Genomic DNA, 7832 nt, shown 5'->3' with positions numbered 1-7832 from the left:
TGCAATTCAGCCCTTGATCAGAAAACCACAATGGCAGGTCCAGACGAGCGCGCACACACGTCTTGCAGCATCTCAAAGCCCTTTGAAATGCTGCAAATGGCACATGCAGGAATGAGAAAAGGTTCCCCCCACTGCAAATTTGCAGTATGGGGGTAAAATTAGACCCTTGGATATCCAGGAATCAAAAAAACCCAACCCCCCCAAAAAATCAAAGCAGACCGTGCCCTGAGGCAGCCAAAGACTACATTCCCCACAGCAATACTCTAGTAGTAACCAGAGTGTCTCTATGGCTGGCCCTCACCCTCATGCTGAGGCATGCTGCCGGCCCATGCAGGGCAGGCAGTGTGCCAGCCACAGGGAGCTGGACCCAGGCTCCAGTCCTGGTAAGCAGGGGGTGAGGAGGGCTCGAGGAGGGGGGAGGGGGCCATGGGGGGGGACCCCTGCCAGCCCTGCCCATTCCCACAACTCCCCAGGTTGCAGCCCCGCCTGGACCCATCCCCGCCATCGCTGTCTCCCCACACCAGCATCCCAGCAAGTAAACCCCCCCCACACAAAAGAAAACCCCTGCACTCACCAGCAGGGGGCACACATGGCAGTAGTGCCACACAAAGGCCAACCCTCCAGCCACAGCCCACTGGCAGCCGGCCCAGAGGGGCAGATGCCTCATCCAGGCCTGGCAGTTTGCAGCAGGTCACAGCCAGGCAGCAGCCCCCACTGCCAGACTGCTGCAGTGGGTAAAGGGTGCAGGGAACTCTCAGGGCTGCTTCAGCAGTCCAGCTGGCACAAGGAGTAGTGTCCTCAGGTAACAGGGCAAAGACTGGCTGGGCCCTAGAAGCTCCTGAGAGTAAGTAGCCCTGAGCTGCTTGCAAGGGCAGCTTTTTGTACAGAGAGGGCCAGGACAGGGCAGCTTTTTATAATGCTGGGGACAGGACAGGTGCTGGCCATGGGCTCTAGCTCCCCCTGGCTGCAGATCCAGGAGGAACCAGGCAGGGTTATTTTGCCCCATGTGACACAATTTGCCCTACATCAAAGTGCATGTCCGGGCACGTGTACTGAGGCAAAAAACCCCTGGCTCAAATTTGCACCGCTTGTATTTGAGCTGCTGCAAGCACACGTACCTACATGTGTGGATGCGCCCAATCTTTCCAAAGGGTGATTTGCCTCTCCCTTTCCCAGCAGATCTCTCTGTGAAGTTCTACCCACTTCCCTCTCTCCTCTTTAGCAAGCTTGTAAAAGACTGACTGTCTCTTCTCTATCTTTTTATCCCTCTGTTGGGATGTACACAATGGAACATCTCTTGAGCACCTTTTATGCTGACTGAACAGGCATTCAATTACTTATCTCTCCAATGCCCATGCTCATTGTAGTGTGTCAGATGGTATGAGAAAAAATTAAAAAAAAAAAGACAGCTAGCTATTCTGCAGACGGTACAGTGCCAAAAGAGTGACACAATGTTGCTTCCCTCCCCCCCACATATTGGAATTTTATTCCCATAGGCTCTTCGAGTCTTTGGTGAGATTCGAGATGGTAATACCTTTTCACAACCTTCCTTATTTGTGCAGATCCCCTGGTCTATGGTGTGAAGAGGGTAATTATTTAATGGAAAATATCCTGGATTTCTGTTTGCCCAGATGGAGCTAATGCAGGAAAGGAAAGGAACCATAAGCTTCCAGGGCACTGTGACAGAGATGCTTTACCTCAATCTCCATACCAAACTAACGTACTATCCCTGGCTTTAGTTCTTTTGTTAAACACCAAAGAATCAGCACACTGTGTAGTGTAAAATATATAAAATTCTTCAGTAAGTCAAGGTAGATGAAGTCTTTAAATGTTTAAATTATTGTTTTTCATAGCAAAGCTTGGTCATTTACTCCCTAATGCCTGATACTTGCATAAAATCTGAGGGCATTAGTGAAACTGTGGGTTTTGTGGGCCTTCTGGCCCACTTTAAGGGGCCAGAAGGCCACAGCCGGCAGGTGGCTGATTAGGGCAGCCATTTTAGATTCAGGGCTGCCCACATAAACAGGGCATTTTGTTACTGGAAGGCCAGGCAACAATGTTGCCTGGCTGCAGGTATCATCTGGAGGTAAGGAAGGAACTGTAGGGGATGGTCAGGAGTTTTCTGGTCCTGGGCATGATTTAAAACTGCACCCTGCTGGGAGTGGGTGGTCTGGTGGGGCTCTCAGTGGTGTGGAAGCCCCAAGAAATGCCAGGCCAGTTACCACCCTGGTGAAAGGCAGGTTGGGGTGCCTTAATCCCAGCTCCCACAACCAGGTGGGTTACCCGCTTTGTAGTGTCTGGAAGGTGGACCCCCAGAGAGAGAGAGAGTGAGAGTGGGGCCATAGTCTCACACCTGTCTGGACATCCCCTGACTGGTCAATGCTGGGGCCAGGACCAGAAGGGTCAAACAGCCAGGGGTCCACTGCAAGGAATGCCCAAGAGCTGAGGGCCTGGGGTTCTGACTGGCCTGGAGGTGGGCCAGGGCTAGTAGCCAAAGATCCTGGGGGGACCACACCCATAATGGAGGAAGCAGATCAGGGAGCTATGCTGCCTAGGATGAAGGTGGAATAGGCTGCCTGAGGAGAGGAATCCACGTGGGGTTCAACTAGTAGGATTCTGGGGCCCAGTGTGGGGCTGGTGATATTGATAACATCTGGGTGCCATCTGTAACAGTCAGAAAGCTCCTCTTATTTGAGGAGGAAAGAGCACTAGGAGGCACAACTTATAAAGAAAATAGCCAGGGGTAAAACATAGGCTAAGAGTGCATACTGCAGAGCTAGTTACCTCGCAATAGTTTAGTGCAGCTGAGTCTAGCAGGGAAGACAAGACACTCCTTATGGTGGTTTATTGCTGCTGCTTAAGGTGAAGCAGCAAGCCTAATCAGCAAGGATCTTGGTTTTCCATTTCCCACAAAAGGGGGGGAAAAAGCAGATTTTCCCTTTTACCCAAGAAAAATGTTGATTCTTCATTTTAAAAGAGAAAAACAGATTTTGCTCTTTTGCAAAGAGCTCTCTGCAGGCTGGCAGTATTTCAGCCTGCAAGAGGCTGGGAGGGAGCAGGAGGAGGGCAGTCAGGCAGGGGGTGCCATGTGCATGTACAAGCACAGGGCCTCCAGACAGCCTGGAGAGCAGCTCCCACAGTAGGTATGTATGGCCTGGGGTGGTGGGAGGAATTGAGGCCCCCACAGGGAGGGAGGGAGGCAGTGCCTGGGGCTTGGGGCCAAGGCTGCAATGTGCAGCCACAGGGCCCTGGTGGGGAGTGCAGAGTGGGAGGGAGCCTCATGCAGCTTGTCTGAGGGGCAGGGAGGGGTTGGACTGGCTCCCTGCTGCTGCGTGTGCTCCTGGAGGTATGTGCAGGGGAGTAAGTGCCCCTTGGACTACCTGTTGTGGGCTTGGGTTCCTTGTCCTGCTGCCCTCTCCCAAGGGCTCTGTAGCCTGGTGGGAAAGACCTAGCACAATGGGGCCGGGCAAAGAAGCTTGTTGTGGCCACTGTGAGCCCTGCATTGCCCTGGTGTTGTGCCCCCTGCCTGCCTTGGAGCAGCAAGGGGCATAACCCCGTGCCACCACCCCTGCTGCTTTGGGGCAGGCAGGGGACATGTTGCCAGGGCAGCACAGGTCTTGCAGTGGTTGCAATGAGCTTTTCCCACCTGGCCCTGCCATGCTGGGTTCCGCCCACTGGGCTGCAGAGGCCCTGGGGGAGTGCAGCAGGGCAGAGAGCTGGAGTCTGCACCTACCTCATTCACAGATCTGGGGGGCACATGCCCCCCCTGTCCTCTCAGGAGTGTGTGCAGCAGTGGGGAACCAGACCCACCCACACCTGAGCTCACAGCCAGCAGCCCTCACCTGCTCCCCCATGTGCTCTGCTCCACCTGTGCTACCCCTGGGGACGGGGGAATGGGGCTCTCTTAAAGCTGCAGCTGCCACCTCCCATGGTTAGCAGCCAGGGTTTGGGTGCTACTGCAGGGTGACCAGGGGGCTGCAGACCCTGGTCCCTGGCCCCATAGCCCTAGCAAGGGGGCAGGGGGAGCTCTTATTTTCCATGATAAAAACCCAAAATCAAATACCAAAATTTATAAGTATTTAGAATTTATTTTACAATGGTGATTGAGGCACTGGTAGACCTCTAAACTGCTTTAAAACTAAAAAATCAATTGATATAAACAGAGACACAGACTCTTTCATTTTAATTGTGGATTTGGGGGGTTTTAAATTGGAGAATTTGCAATTTTTTTAAATTGGGGAAAACCAGGATCCCTGCTAATCAGAAAGCACCTGTTGATAGCTAGGGAGGTTACCTGAATCAGGGCTAGCTGAAGCAGTTAGTTGGTCCCTGCAGGCTGGAGGGGAAAGAGCTCCTAAGTCAAAAGGTTGCAGAAGACTGCCTGGATGTCTCCTGGGCTTACAGAGGCCCTGCAAATAAGGCTTGAATGTCTTGCAGGGAAATGTAACACAAACTGCCTCACTCTGGTTATAACTGGAGGACTTAATTGTTTATAATTTAGACCCCTAGTTTGAGTGAGACAAAGGGATGAGAGGACATCCCACAGTGTCAGGGAGGCACATGAGGTTCTAGCTTGCCAGACCAGGATGTGAGCTTCAGAGTAGCCCAGGAAGGGCAGAGATGGGGCTAGAGAGCCCACAGGTCACAGAGGGGCAGCAGCAGGGTCCAGGGGCCCAAAGCCCAACAAGGATAGAAGTGGGGCTGGACATGGCGGCAGGGGGGGAGGGATGTGGAGCTGCTGGGCCCCAACAAAAGCTGGCAGGGAGGGGAGTGGGAGGTGGGGAACATGGTGGCAGCACCCCACTGCTGCTGCTGTGCCCTGACAACAGTTCCAAAGTGGGGTGGGGGGGAGGGGGGGAAGTAGGCCTGGCCCTGAAGTGGTGGGGGGACGGGTGGGGCTGGATGCAAGAGTCCATCCCCACCCACCACGACAGCAAGGAGTGCACTGCTGCCAGGCCCCAACAAAAGCCGGCAGGGAGGGAGGGGGAGTGTGGGGAGGGGGGCACGGTGATAGCACCCTGCTGCTGCCACTGGACCCTGCCAACAGCTGGGAGGGAGGGGAGGCAGGTAGATGCAGGCTGGGTGGACCCAGAGCATGGGGGTGGGGGAGAATGGACCAGGACCTGAAGTGGGGGCCAGACATGGGCCTCTGTCCTGCCCCCTCCCCCCCCAATCATTCTTGACAGGCAATTGGCTAGCTTGTTAATAACAAGGCATGGCAAGAAAGAACTAAAGGAAAGGCATCTGAGAGAAGAACTATACGGTCACTAGGGGGCATCATCATTGCTGCCTCTGAAGCCTCATCCTGTTACCAGACCAGAGCAGAGAGAAGGCATTGGAAGAATTTGTCAGCTGCTGTAATCCAGTGTAATGTCAATGTTATTGTCTCGTATAGTGCCGCCATTTTGACTGGGGATGAAGCAGGGACTTGATTTGGGGGGATAACAAGGTTGCAGGAGATAATACCCTCTACTGTGGCGTTAACTGCTCTGTGTAGGAGAATCCTAAAGTTGTAGCTGAAGGCTTGGATAGATATCAAAGGGGAAAGGGAATAAGCAGTTTGTATAGTTTCCATCATGGTTGCTATTTTGAGCAATGGGTGGGTGGGAGTTAGAACCCAGGATGAGGGGAAAAAGAGTAGACTAACAAGGTGCTGCCTTGATAGTCCCCAGAACTTCCCTGTAATGGTACAGTGCATTATTTAACACTATATATTATAGTTACCGTAAGTGATTCCCTCTAGACTTTGGGTCTTTGATGTAGGTGGTCTTCTGACTGACCTGAAGCACTGTGTCTGACTCTTGGTCTGCTGCATTAGTAAGATCTTGGATTTCAGGATGAAACTCCTTTTGGTCTTGCCTGACCCTCTACAGAGATGCTGTCCAGTGGTCTCTACAGTTGAGATGTTTGTCTAGAGGCATCTGTTACAAATATACTCTGTCCTTTGCACTCATGCCCCAGCTAGAACTCCTTCCTGCTTTACTGTGGTCCTGATTGTATCTCCACACCTTCACTCAGTTGGAGAATTGCTGGCACTTCTGTGCATAGCAGAGACCAGAATTTAGATAGGCCTGTACATATACGTACTCCTCGCCCCAGAAATAGCAAAGTCCTTGACCTTAGCCTGAAGTGTGCTGAACTACGCTGAAGTGCAAGGTTTAATTGCTCTAGGAGGAGTACAACATAGCTGGAATCGCAAAGAAAGCACCCAGAGTGACAAGCTTTAAACAGAAAAGTGACATTTGGAGCAGTAGAGAAGTGTGTCAAAAGTATGGTATACCAGTAGGGAGACTTGACCAATAGTACAAGAGCTATTTTATGACGGCAATGATCAGTAAAACCATTTAAACAAGGTATTATTAAATCTACTGCCTAACATTAGGTGTGGGTGCAAGTCCCTTTAACATGACATGGCACAAAATGAGCTTACAATAAACTTCAAGTATAAATCCAAACACTTATTAAACTTCACAAGAAAACGTTTATACCTAAAGATCTAGAATTAAAGTTGGGCAGGCAATGCCTTGTCATCTCATGATACTTCAAAGTACAGATTAGCTGGAGATCCTGTCATGCAGAATGACATGCATGTGCTATTAACTGAGATTCCATAACCTTATTAAACAGGAAATCTAGTTTATTTAAACTTGTGAAGCCTGCACAAGTTTCACTCCTGCTGTATCTTTGCAGACCAAACTCTGCTAATGCTGCAACTATACCCTGCCCGTTTGATCTCTTCACCAGAACCTGAATTGTAAAATGGAAAGAATGCAGGTAAATTTTAACCCTGGTATTCCCTTATGAGTGCTATATGTTGATCTTGATTGGTATCTTTAGTATTGTTCTTTGTTGTAATTACGTCCAATCATTTAAGACAATGCCAGAAATCCTGTATAGAAATGCAGTTATTTTTGCCAAGTTACTTCTGCTTAGACCCTGAGGAAGGTCTTGACATATTCAAATCACTTCTATTTCTGTAAACACAAAGAAACCAAGGGGCTGGGGTAGCAGGTCTTAGAGAGAATATTTTAAGAACACTTAAGCCTGGGAGAAATTCAGTTTTATGATTAAGATTTGTTGCTGCTGCTATTTAAGTTAGCAATAAAGGAAAACATTACGAAGCCATAGTATTTGGATTTTAGCCAGTCAAAACAGGGTGTAAAGTCCACTAGATTATAATAGGGTTGTAACAGCAGTCAGTAAGGGCATTGTTAGATATCCTCTCACCCTGTAACTGTCAATGGTAACGTTCTTCATACTCAACAGGGATCAAACAATTTTGCTGAATGTAATGCTAAGTATTACCAGAATCTAGAAGTCTGATTTTTATCACTTGTGCATAATCTGTGCTGTCTGCAAGCTTACCTTTTGGAGTTTCCAGTGCTTATGAAACCTTTGGTTTTGCTGTTGATGCACATATGCTAGAAGGAGAGAGGATGAATGTTGAATGAATATATATTTTATTACAATTATGGAGACACATATTGAGGCATGCATTTCTCATCAGGTTATATTTATAATGAACAAAAGAAAGTGGAAAGACTAGAGACAAAGTGATTATCACATTCTGTTGTGCAGTTTATTCCCCAATTATGTAGACATTTCTGAAGTTCAGAAAGGGAAGCTGCTGAGTGAGAGACTAATTCTAAAACAGAACCAGTGTCTTAGAAGATGTAAAGTGCTTTAACTGAAGAGCCATATACAACTGTCATGGACCTGGGTTCAAGGGTGGCCGTGATGTCCCTGGTAGCTCTGCAACCATGTAAGCTCTGCCCCAAGGGCACCCTCTTGTCTCACCTGCCACATCTTGTTGGTAGAATAAATTAGGAGGC

The sequence above is a fragment of the Alligator sinensis genome, unplaced genomic scaffold (genome assembly GCF_000455745.1).
Source record: "Alligator sinensis unplaced genomic scaffold, ASM45574v1 scaffold792_1, whole genome shotgun sequence".
Taxonomy (NCBI): domain Eukaryota; kingdom Metazoa; phylum Chordata; order Crocodylia; family Alligatoridae; genus Alligator; species Alligator sinensis.
The sequence above is the reverse complement of the archived record's forward strand: the minus strand, read 5'-3'. Positions refer to the sequence as shown.